Here is a 13,587-nt window from a genome sequence, read left to right on the forward strand (position 1 = left end):
TGACTATTGTAGCTGGAAACGGCAGATTACATTTTTATTTTTTAAATGGAATATCTAGAGGTCCATTATCAGCAACCATCACGCCTGTGTTCCAATGGCACGTTGTGTTAGCTAATCCAAGTTTATCATTTTAAAAGGCTATTTGATCATTAGAAAACCCTTTTGCAATTATGAATAAAATAAAAAAATCTGCCGTTTCCAGCTATGGTAGTCATTTACAACATTAACAATGTTTACACTGTATTTCTGATCAATTGAGTTATTTTAATGGATAACAAAAATTTGCTTTTCTTTCAAAAACAAGGACATTTCTAAGTGACCCCAAACTGTTGAACGGTAGTGTGTGTGTATATATCTCTATATCTATCTTATAAAAAAAATCTAGATCTATCTTATAAAAAAAAAATATATATATCTTATAAAAAAATATTTTCCTTTATTGCTTTCTAACCCTATCACCCCTCCCCTAATTGGAGTAAACTAGTGAACAAGAACGCTTAGGCTTCTACTTCCAGCTTATACATACTATATATATTTTATGGACACAGTCTATTTTCCAATAGTTCTATTTTTTTTTTTTTTTTTACTCATGGCCTTCCTCAACCTCACCCATCTATTTCTGATGTCCATCTGGTTTGATTTCTACTTGCCATGTCTTTCAAACTGTGCTCTTTCACAAAAGTTCTGAACCTATGTACATTTTACAGACAAAGTATGTTTTACATTAGTTATCTCCATTCAACCCCTCCCATCTATCTCTTAACACCACCATATTGGATTTCTATTTGCCATGCATTTTTCAACTGAACTGTTTCACAAAAGTTCAGAACCTTTTTTTCTCATTGTTTCTACAGATTGAAAATAAACATTTTTGCTAAAAGTATATTATTGATTGATTGACTATGACTTTTCAGATCACCCAGTAGTGCTATCTGCAGAGTTAGCTCTAGGTAAATGTTGCAATTCTTCAGCCATTCCTGGACCTGTCGCCAAAAACAAGCTACATATGGACAGTACCAAAACAAATGATCTAATGACTCTGCCTCCTCGCAGGAAAATCTGCAGAGCTGGGAAGATTGTATCCCCCATATAAATACATTGTATTTGTTGCAAGAATTTTGTATAATAATTTAAATTGAAAAAGGAGTTTTGTGTATCAGTTCATAAACCATGTGCCATGGAATCGGTACGTCAAAAATCTCTTCCCAACTATTTTGCAATCTATATGGCACACAGGGTTGGGGTAACGGATTACAAAAAACGGTAAATAATCCGTTACGTTACAAGCATTGTACTCAGATTACTGATACTTTTGAAAAACTAGATTACTTCGAGGATTACTTTTAAATTCAGAAAGGATGTTTCCGGAAAAAAATATCTCAATGACGTTCAAATCAGCATTTGAAAAAATGCGTACATTTTTACGTTTGTTCCACCTGAGCGAGTCTGATCACAAATCAAAGACCACTATGATGACACACAAAATGTGTTTGATCAATCGCGGGAAAAGAGCAAGACTAGGCTTTTGTAGGCTACAGTCCAAGCTATGTCTTCCAATAGTGCGACTGCTGTCGGCATCCAAATTTTATACAATTTGAATAAACGCTTGGAGGTAAGGATGACCGCAGTGGTGTAGTCTACGGCGATACATATCACTTATTGCTATCTACGTAGCGCATTGATATGAATCATTTTGCTGCTCTCTCATGTAGCTATTTGAGCCTTATGGATTGTGGATGACTGTTCACAAATCTGTATTTGAACCCATAATGGTTCAATTCAAGAAGTTTAAACGGCCTATTAATCATTGTTTTTGAAACCAGTGGACAGCCAGCGAAAAATGCTCTCTTGCAACAGATTCATAGTCCGGGTCCCAACCTATGGAATAAAAGTGGGGCTTTTATTGCTCAATCTAATTCATGTTGATAAAATAAATCCATAAGCCTAATGAACACATGCTCAAACTCGCACACTTTTGATAAATGTAAAGGGCCAATCTGTACTTGTATTTATAAATGTTGTATATATATCCATTGATTCTTGAAGAATATAAGTTATAAATGCCTCATGAGCTTAGTTCAACTATCACACTCCATTAGAACCCAAAATACAAGTTGTTTTTCTCTGTAAACATTGTAAATGTAAACACACACTATAGCCTAATAACATGGTTAAAACAATCATTTTGATATCATGGATGGCCAGTCCTTGTATCCATAGCTCTGTCTAGTAATCTGAGAGTGGTGGCATTTCTCCAGGCCCATCCCTCAGCTTTTTACCAAAACAGGCGGGGTGGCATTTTGTTATTGTTTCATCTGTGGATTTGCCCTTTAACATTTGCCCTTTAACAAGATATCAAAGTGTCACCAACAAAAAGGTAAACAATAGGCCTATAGCAAATGCAGCATATGGCATTCATTTTTCACATGTAAATAGCACTTTTCATTAGTGCTCAAAGCATGCCATTCCATGAGCCAGCATTTATTTTTCAACTCGAATCAATGGGCCCAATCAATTCTCCATGACAACAATCATAAACAACTGAGTAGGGCTGGCTAACAAGTCCTTAGTTTTGGGGTTATGCTCAGGTAAAACAAGTTGGCTAATCTATATTTCCATATTTCAAAGTCCTATTCTTGAAGATCAAGGGGTTTAACATTTATTGGAATGACTGGAATTCTGATAGTCTTTGGTTTTTAATGTAAATATATTATTATTATATGTAGTAGAAAGTGATGGGTTAGAAGAAGCCTACATAACCAACCCAGAAAGTAAAATTTAACATCTATATATGGCCAGATATGTAAACTTTAACATTGATTTATCCATAAATAGATGTCTTTTAATTGGTAATATACATTTTTGTCTTCTTCTAATGCCTCTTAAGGGGAAAGTAATCTAAAAGTAAATAAATGTAATCGGATTACGTTACTGAGTTTGGGGTAATCCAAAAGTCACGTTACTGATTACAATATTGGACAGGTAATTTGTAACTAACGGATTACATTTAGAACGTAACCTATCCAACCCTGATGTCACCGCTGTCATTTTTGTTGGTCCTTAAGAAACTGGTGTACTTTTTATTTATCACAATTTTCTTTAAGCAATTATGGTATTTTAATGCAGGCCGACAGACAAGTTTCTTACTTTTCCCCCTTCCATTTTTGCGGTAATTCTGCAATTAGTTGGTTGTAATTTTGGGTGGAGCAGAACATTCCTTATGTTTTTGTTTGTTGCATGTGTGACAACTCCACCAGTCCTATTTTTGATATCATTTATGAAGATTATACATTTTTTAAATATTTTTATTTAAAAATAATATATTTTTATAAATTGGTATATTTGAGTTTAACCACAATATTTGTTGTATTATTTGTTCTGTCTTTTCTGGTGGATTAAATTGAAATTGCAACCAACTTTCTATGGCTTGTTTTAAAAATAGCGATATTTGGGAGATGATTTCCTTTTCAAATAACGGAAAGAGAGAGGTTGTAATCTGAATAAAAGGAAAAGGCCATTCTTGAACATAGGGTGAGCCATTCTTACAAATTTTCTAGAGAACCAGTTCGGATTTAAGTATAACTTTTGTATGACTGAAGCCTTTAGTGAGAGGTCTAATGCCTTAATATGTAATACTTTCTGCCCTCCGAAATCATATTAATTATATAGATAGGCCTGTTTAATTTTGTCTGGCTTGCTGTTCCAAATATAATTGTATCTTTTTTCTCATAGTTTAAAAACTGTTCACTAGGTGTAGGCAAGACCATAAGCAAATAGGTAAACTGCGATGTGACTAAAGAGTTAATCAGGGTGATCTTTCCACAAATAGACATGGTAGCAAGATCTTTTTATGTATTTTGCTGACTTTCTATTCAAATTCATTGGAGTGAGATCATGTATTTATTTCGGGATATGTATACGGAGTATATCCACTTCACCATCAGACCTTTTTATTGGTAAACTACACGGTAATGTAAAAGTTGTATTTTTGTGTGATCCAATACGTAATATAGTACATTTACCATAATTTGGTTGTAATCTAGATCCTCTATGAGGCTGTGGATTTAAAAGAAAGCATGATTCATCAGCGTACAATGACACCTTTGTTGTAAAACCCTGGATTAAAAGGGACTTCCTTTTTAAATGCATTTATACAGGGGCGTCAAACTCATTCCATGGAGGGCCTAGTGTCAGCTGGTTTTGTTTATTTCCTTTCAATTAAGACCTAGACAACCAGGTGACGGGCGTTCCATACTAATTAGTGACCTTAATTCAATCAATCAAGTGCAAAGGAGGAGCGAAAACCCGCAGACACTCGGCGGAATAAGTTTGACAAGTGCATTTATAGATTATATAAAGCCACTTTCAGATCGACTAATGGGTTGGGTGTTATGATAACAATATCAGTGTATATACCAAATATGTATTGCAGTCATGTCTACACTGTTCAGTTTTGTTTCTGTTTCCAATGAACTTGCAAATGTTTCTTCAATTGTGGCAATATGGGAGTTGTACTATCACAGTTGCCTTGGACCCGTGAAAGCTATCAGAATACTCAGGAACCAATTAGCCTCTTGAGACATTGAAATTATGTGGCAAAAGTGGTGCATGCGCTGGTGGCCAAATGTCACCGTTTAGTATGGGTTGGTTTCAGTAATAATGACAGCATATCTTGTAGCTCAAGTGTTTTATATTCTTTTACCAAGACCATGTGCAGGTGGGACAATGTTGGTGACGGTCCGAAGCCAACACATCCGGTCTTCAGTGGCCCATTGGATTTTCATCCAGTGAACTAGTAACACAGTTCACGTCATGGGAAGGTAGGCTCGGCCGACTGAGTAGAAGACCAATACATGTTTTGGCAAAATGTAGCAACTCACATCTTGCTCAACCTTTTAATTACTATGCCGTGGTCGTCAGTCATGCAATATCGCTATTATATAGACTAGTCAGTGTATTTAAACATACTGAGGTTTCTCTTCTTACAGGATCAGCTTATCATGCCTCCCAGCCTCCTGGCACTTCAGCCTGTCACCCCTGGTTCTACCCCGTGTACCACTACCTTCATTCAGGCAGCTGCTCTTCTTTGGTCTGCTGGTGGGACTGATTTACCTGTTGCTGGTAACGGGAAAGGGCCAGGACAGCTGGAACAGAAAGGACAACTATTTCCACAGGTGAGATTCTTGTACCACATTAGAAGATATACGTTTGTCCCACAGTTGTTTGTAGAAGACACATGCTGTGTATGCCTTTTTATTTATCTTTATGTATTCCTGTAAAAACATTGAAGTACATTTTTGCCTGACTTTGGCCTTAAATGTTCAACTATTCACCAAGACACTTGGCGAGGGTCACAGATGTGGAGCCCACAGACACCAGTAATCACAACCTAAACTATGGTCTGGTGGTGGACTGCGGCAGCAGTGGTTCCAGGGTGTTTGTGTACTGTTGGCCCAGGCACAATGGTAATCCCCATGACCTGCTTGACATCCGACAGATGAGAGATCAGCACAGGAAGCCAGTGGTCATGAAGATCAAACCAGGTGAGGCATACCTGGTTGCTGATGACTAGTGTGCTGCTGGGAATAACCACATGCACACATTCTCACTGTTCTTTCATAATGTAGAAGACATTGGCTTCTAGTTGACATTGGGCTCCTGAGTTGAGTAGCGGTCTAAGGCAGTGCATCTCAGTGCAAAAGGCGACACTTCAGTCCCTGGTTTGAATCCAGGCTGAATCACATACGGACATGATTGGGAGTCCCATAGGGTGGCGCACAATTAGCCCAGCGTCATCCGGGTGTGGCTGGGTAGGCCATCATTGTAAATAAGAATTTGTATTTAACTTGCCTAGTTAAATTGAATTTAAAATATACATGTTTTTTTAAATAGTTTAAAGAACTCATCCATTCCATCCAAGAAAGACTGAGCCATGGTCATGACTTTCTGGTGTTATTTTTTTAAGGTATCTCGACACTAGCAAAAACACCAGAGAAGGCCAGTGATTACATCCACCCCCTGCTGAGCTTTGCTGCCTGGCACATTCCTAAACACAAGCACCAGGAGACCCCTCTGTACATCTTGTGCACAGCTGGAATGAGGGTGCTGCCTGATGGGTACAGTTACCCACCACATCTGAGAGTATTTCTCATCTTGAGATGGAAGTTATAAAGTAATTTTTTCTTACACCACTGTGACCATGCTGAAATTGGCTTGTATACTTTTTTTCAGTCAACAGGAGGCACTTCTTGAGGATCTACGGACTGACTTCCCTGTCCGTTTCAACTTCCTCTTCTCTGATTCCCATGTGGAGGTCATTTCTGGCAAGCAGGAAGGTGAGCTAACCCGTTTTATAGAAGCTGGCAAGCTAAACACTGACCATTCTGATGGAGAATGTCATCATGCTCAGTGTTGAACATTTGTAACTTAACAGTAGAAATTCTGGAATATATGACCGGGCTCTACAGTGTGACCATTTTACTCTCATATGCGGCAAAATATTTTGCTGTGTGACCTAGAATTGTAATTTAGGAGCACCAGTGCGTCTAGAAAAATGTAAGAATTCTAGCTTTATTAGCGCAAATATTTTTCATTGTGCCCCTACATTTCTTTGTTTTTCAACTGAGGGGTACACATGCTCCTTTTTAAGTCAGCATAGAGCTCTGTATGAATTGTCCTTTCTTGTGTTTGGACAGGTGTGTATGCATGGATTGGAATCAACTTCGTCCTTGGAAAGTTTAATCATGTGGGTAGTGGTAAGTATCTAAAGAACTTTCCTTAAGAGACCTGCATATATTCACATTGAAGACTTTAATTTCCTCTTTCCCTTGTTTTACTTACCTCTGACACTCCTCTTTGTCTCCCTTCTTCAATGGGACCTTCTGCTCTTCTATCCTTCCTATAGAGAGGGATGCAGTAGTAGAGGTGCAGGTCCCAGGAGGTGACCAGCAGGAGGCGCTGGTGAGGACACGGACCGCCGGTGTTCTGGACATGGGTGGCGTCTCCACACAGATAGCGTACGAAGTGCCCAAAACTGTAAGCTTGCTTTTCCACAACAGGTGGTAAACAACAATTTCACTTTTTTGTGCTCTCTTTTTGGGGTTTTGTCACTCACCCATTTTCTCTTCAGCCCCACCACTCATTCCCTGGTTAAACCTGTAAACATCATGTTTGTCCTCTGGAGATGAAGTCCTCTCCATTCAGGGTGGACTATTGCAGGTCTGCTGTAAAGATAAGCCTGCTGCATGGCTTCATAACAGGATTTGGGCTTTAGCAATAGAATACTAGCCACAATGTGTTACTTTGAAACTTGAATGAAGATAATGCATTGAGAGCCATCATGCATAACATCCATGACTGGTTTGTCTATGGTTTTTAATTTACTCTTTGACAATTTGCATGCTTACCATCTCTTCTCATTGTTTTTGCCCTACACTGAACGTAATTCACCTGGAGCTTTTGCTATATGCGGAATGGTCTTGGTCCAAGTTTCTTTAAGTAAATGGTTTTTAAAGTGCATTCTGAAAGTGTTCAGACCCCTAAAATGTTCCCACATTTTATGTTAGTCTTATTCTAAAATTGATTAAATTGTTCTTTTCCCTCATCAATCTACACACAATCCCCCATAATGACAAAGCAGAAACAGGTTTAGACATTTTAGCAAATGTATTAAATAAACTGAAATATCACATTTACCTAAGTAATTCAGACCCTTTACTCAGTACTTTGTTGAAGCACATTTAGGAGCAATTACAGCCTCGAGTTGGGTATGATGCTACAAGCTTGGCACACCTGTATTTGGGGAGTTTCTACCATTCTTCTCTGCAGATCCCCTCAAGCTCTGTCAGGTTGGATGGGGAGCGTCACTGCTATTTTCAGGTCTCTCCAGAGATGTTCGATCGGCTTCAAGTCCTGGCTCTGGCTGGGCCATTCAAGGACAGTCAGACTTGTCCTGAAGCCACTCCCGCATTGTCTTGGCTGTGTGCTTAGGATTGTTGTCCTGTTGGAAGGTGAACCTTCATCCCAGTCTGAGCTCCTGAGCGCTCTGGAGCAGGTTTTCATCCAGGATCTCTTTGTACTTTTGCTCTGTTCATCTTTCACTCGATCCTGACTAGTCTACCAGTCCCTGCTGCTGAAAAATATCCCCAAGCATGATGCTGCCACCACCTTTCTTCACCGTAGGGGAGGTGCCAGGTTTCCTCCAGACATGATGCTTGGCATTCAGGCCAAGAGTTCAATCTTGGTTTCATCAGACCAGGAAATCATGTTTCTCAATGTCTGAGTGTCCTTTAGGTGCCTTTTGGCAAACTCCAAGTGGGCTGTCACCTGCCTTCTACTGAAGAGTTGATTCATTCTGACCACTCTAGCATAAAGGCCTGATTGGTGGAGTGCTGCAGAAATGGTTGTCCTTCTGGAACTCTGGAGCTCTGTTAGAGTAACCATCGGTTCTTGGTCACCTCCCTGACCAAGGCCCTTCTCTCCTGATTGCTCAGTTTGGCCTGGGCTGCCAGCTCTAGTAAGTGTCTTGGTGCTTCTCAACTTCCATTATAAGAATAGTGGAGGCCACTGTCTTCTTGGGGACCTTCAATGCTGTAGAAATGTTTTGTGACCCTTACCCAGACCTGTGCCTCGACACAATCCTGTCTCGGAGCTCTATGGACAATTCTTTCAACCTCATGGATTGGTTTTTGCTCTGATATGCACTGTCAACTGTGGGACAAGTGTGTGCCTTTCCAAGTCATGTCCAATCAATTGAGTTTACCAGAGGTGGACTCCAATCAGGTTGTAGAATCATCTCAAGGGTGGTCAATGGAAACAGGATGCACCTGAGCTAAATTTCAAGTCTCATAGCAAAGGGTCTGAATACTTAAGAAAATAAGGTATTTCTGTTTTTTATTTTGATAAATTTGCTAAAATTTCAAAATGTTTTTGCTTTGTCATTTATGGGGAATTGTGTGTAGATTGAGGACCACATTTTACTTAATCCATTTTAGAATAAGGCTGTAACGTAGCAAAATGTGGAAATGTCAAGGGGTCTGAATACTTTTCGAATGCACTGTATATATGTAGCATTAATCAATTAATATGTTTGATATTAGTGTAGACTTAGTCTTAGATAATAGAGAACCATTTCCTGGCTGATATTGAATGTTATTATTTTATGTAGGAGGAAGTGGCCAAAAATTTGCTTGCCGAGTTCAACCTGGGTTGCGATGTTCACCGGACAGAGCATGTCTACCGGGTCTATGTGTACCTTCCTGGGCTAAAAACAAGTACGAACCTTCAACACTTGCTAATTATGATACCGGTAAAGAGTGTACTAGTTTGACATTGTTCAGTGCTGCTGTTGCTTGTCTTTATGGAGAGCTCATTTGAGTTTGTTTGTCTAGGCTCCTGGGTCAGCATGTAGGTGAGACAGGAGAGTCCCCCCTCCTGGACCCATGTGTACCCTCAGACCTGCAGGATGAGGTGGGGCCAGCCACACGGAAACTCCACCTGCTTGGCACGGGGGATTTTGATAACTGTAGACAGCTGCTTCAGCCCTTCCTCAACCACACCAATAAGACTCACTCTTCCCTCAATGGCATCTACCAGCCTCCCATTGATTACCCCAACAGCCAGTTCTATGGGTTCTCTGAGTTCTACTACTGCACAGAGGATGTGTTGCGCATGGGCGGGGATTTTAACTCCTCAAAGTATGCCAGTGCTGCCAAGGTGTGCCCTTACCACAGCAAAGCAGCATCTCTTCATTGTAGATGGCAGTCCTCTAACTGCATGTAAAATGCATGTATTTCACTAAAGATTAGGCTAATTGCTGTTAGTGTGGCTGTTTACATATTTACTTTGCGCTTCATCTGCAGTGTTACTGCGCCACCCAGTGGAGAACTCTGAAAAAGCGATTTGACTCAGGCTTGTATGCCTCTCACGCTGATGTTCACAGGCTCAAGTAAGTCCCACCACTGGCTCTGGCTATTTTAGTAAGACTTGAGTCCAGTAATGGTAAAGGGTTGTCAAGGAGATTTCATGTTAACATTGATGTATTGTGTGCAGGTACCAGTGTTTTAAATCAGCCTGGATGTATGAGGTATTCCACACAGGCTTTTCCTTCCCTACGGACTACAAAAACCTGAGGACTGCCTTTTTGGTCTATGATAGAGGTACAATGGACTCTTGGAGCCATCCTTTACAGAACCTGTTTTATGCCTTTGAGGTAAGAGAACTCTTGCTCTGTCACACTTCATTATGCTTGTACGTTGTGATAGCCAATATATTTTAGCTGATTAGGTTATGGAGACGTTGAAAAATAGTTAATCTCCTTCACTCACACTTTTACCTTCCTCTCCAAGGGATATTCAGCAGGAGAGCCTGAAAGGAGTCCACTCCCACTGGCGTCACAGCTTCTCTTTTGCCAACAACCACTACTTGTTCTTGGCCTGCTTCCTGGTTGTCCTCCTATCCATCCTGCTCTACTTGCTGCGCCTCCGACGTATCCACAGCTGTACCACACTACGCTGCACCCCCTCTGTTGAGTGGCTAGAGGAGGGTCTCAGATCCCACCCACTCCCTATCACCCTGTAGACTTCACATCTGTCACTCCTAAACCATCCTTTTCTTCCACAGCTGGAATCCATTTACCTGCATCTTTGTTAAGGTCTTCATTTCTCAGCTGGAAATGAGACTAAAACTTAGTTGGATTTTGAATGAGTCCAATGAACAGACGTCAGACAGCATTGGGGTGAACTGGTGTGGGAGATATTGCATGTTGAGTTTGCACCATCCATGAAATTCTTTGTTAATGTATTTTTTATGATATCAATATAAGCCTTTTTTATGTTTCTGGACATGTGAACGAGGTACAAAGAGCATAACTATCCTTGCCTGAAGTTTGTAGGTCCCATCCGTACTTGGTCCAGTTAGGCAGGCTTGTTCAAGCTTCCTGTAAGGTTCAAATGGCAGCTGCCTCACAACTTACCCTAATTAGTCATTCCTAAAACGGCATATTGTGAAAGAACACCCCTAAACTGCTGTTTTTTTTCCAATGGAGGTGGACAGCATTGAATGGAGGTGGACAGCATTGAATGGAGGTGGACAGCATTGAATGGAGGTGGACAGCATTGAATGGAGGTGGACAGCATTGAATGAATTTGACAAGACAATAGAAGGTTTATGAGGACGATGATGGAACAGTTGCTGTTTTACAGTACATATTTATAGATTCACTGTTCTTGAGTAGAGTTTCACTTCACTTATCTTTCACATTATCCTGATGCAATTTAATTTCGGTGTCATTGTTTCTAGTGTCTCTGTTTGCATTTTGGGTGCATGATCAGTGAATGTTTATTGGTTGTGGGGAGGAATGTTGTGTGCACCTCTGTTCACCCTCAAAGTTTACTGCTCTGACGGGCACCTGTCATACTTTGATTGACAGCTTATTTTTTACTTAGATTGCTGCGTCACAGAAGAACTAAAACTATGCATCTCAGTGCAAGAGGCGTCACAATAGTACCTGGTTCGAATTCAGGCTTTATCACATCCGGCTGTGATTGGGAGTCCCATAGGGCGGCGCACAATTGGCCCAGCGACGTCCGGGTTTGGCTTGTTTGGTTTGTCCGGGTTTGGCTTGTTTGGCCTTCATGGTAAATAAGAATTTGTTCTTAGCCGACTTGCCTAGTTAAATAAAAATATGCAGGTAACTACTTCCAGCTCTTCAGAAACCACTGTTCTAAGTTTGTTTTGATCTATTGTAGACTTTTGTTGCACTAAGTCCTTTTTTTTCCCTCACTTCCCACCAACCCTATTGCCGAACAGGTAGCGTTTATCAGAGCTGCAATGGCGCAATATTTATTAATGTATTATCACTGGAGAGACGCTCCAGTCCACATCAGCTGAATTCGCATTGAGGGCTCAGAGCTACAGTAGAGTAAAACTTTGTATCCTCAGTTCAATGAAGTGACAGTGTGCAGATAACAATTTAATTTGGGAATCTCTTCATATACTGTCAAACTCACTGGGCTTTGTTTTTAGAAGCTGTTATTTTACTGCTGTAAAGGGGATAGTTTATCAAAGCACACAACACATTTCACCCCATGCTTCCTGAAGCATCTCCCACAAGTTGGATTGGCTTGATGAGCACTTCTTACGTACCATACGGTCAAGCTGCTCAGTAGGGTTGAGATCCGGCTCAGTAGGGTTGAGATCCGGTGACTGTGCTGGCCACACCATTATAGACAGAATACCAGCTGACTGCTTCATCCCTAAATGGTTCTTGCATATTTTGGAGCTGTGCTTTGGGTCATTGTCCTGTTGTAGGAGGACATTGGCTCCAATTAAGCGCCGTCCACAGGGTATGGCATCGTGTTGCAAAATGGAGTGATAGCCTTCCTTTTTCATGATCCCTTTTACCCTGTACAAATCTCCCACCTTTCCACCATAGCACCCCCAGACCATCACATTGCCTCCACCATGATGACAGATGGCGTCAAGCATTCCTCCAGCATCTATACATTTTTTTCTGCATCTCACGAATGTTCTTTGTGATCCGAACACCTCAAACTTAGATTTGTCTGTCCATAACTTTTTTCCCAATCTTCCTCTGTCCAGTGTCTGTGTTCTTTCGACCATCTTAATATTTTCTTTGCAACTCTGCCTAGAAGGCCAGCATCCCGGAGTCGCCTCTTCATTGTTGATGTTGAGATTGGTGTTTTAGCGGGTACTATTTAATGAAGCTGCCACTTGAGGACTTGTGAGGCGTCTGCTTCTCAAACTACACACTCTAATGTACTTGTTCTCTTGCTCAGTTGTGCACCGGGGCCTCCCACTCCTCTTTCTATTCTGGTTAGAGCCAGTGTGCGCTGTTCTGTGAAGGGAGTAGTACACAGCGTTGTACGAAATCTTCCGTTTCTTAGAATTACTCGCATAGAATAGCCTTCATTTCTCAGAACAAGAATAAACTGACGCGTCTCAGAAGAAAGTACTTTGTTTCTGGCCATTTTGAGCCTGTAATCGAACCCACAAATGCTGATGCTCTAGATACTCAACTAGTCTAAAGAAGGCCAGTTTTATTGCTTCTTTAATCAGAACAACAGTTTTCAGCTGTGCTAACATAATTGCTAAAGGGTTTTCTAATGATCAATTAGCCTTTTAAAATTATAAACTTGGATTAGCTAACACAATGTGCCACTGGAACACAGGAGTGATGGTTGCTGATAATGGGCCTCTACGCCTATGTAGATATTCCATACAAAATCTGCCGCTTCCAGCTACAATAGTCATTTACAACTTTGACAATGTCTACACTATTTCTGACCAATTTGATATTTTAATGGACAAAAAAATAGAAATGTCCTTGTTTTTGAAAGAAAAGCTAAGTGACCCCCAAGTTTGGACACAACTACTCATTCCAGGGTTTCTTTATTTTACTATTTTCTACATTGTCTGAAATAACACATGGAATCGTGTGGTAACCAAAAAAGTGATGGAACAAATTCTTCAAATAACCACCCTTTGCCTTGATGACAGCTTTGCACACTTGGCATTCTCTCAACCAGCTTCAACTGGAATGCTTTTCCAACAGTCTTGAAGGAGTTC

The 13,587-nt window shown here is 40.5% G+C and overlaps 1 pseudogene; it reads left to right on the forward strand.

Annotated features, from left to right (window-relative positions):
* The first annotated feature begins 4,713 nt into the window (after window positions 1-4,713).
* On the forward strand, window positions 4,714-10,617 carry LOC115200097 (ectonucleoside triphosphate diphosphohydrolase 4-like; annotated as a pseudogene).
* Window positions 10,618-13,587: the final 2,970 nt, after the last annotated feature.

This window comes from Salmo trutta, chromosome 9 (assembly GCF_901001165.1).
Source record: "Salmo trutta chromosome 9, fSalTru1.1, whole genome shotgun sequence".
NCBI lineage: Eukaryota > Metazoa > Chordata > Actinopteri > Salmoniformes > Salmonidae > Salmo > Salmo trutta.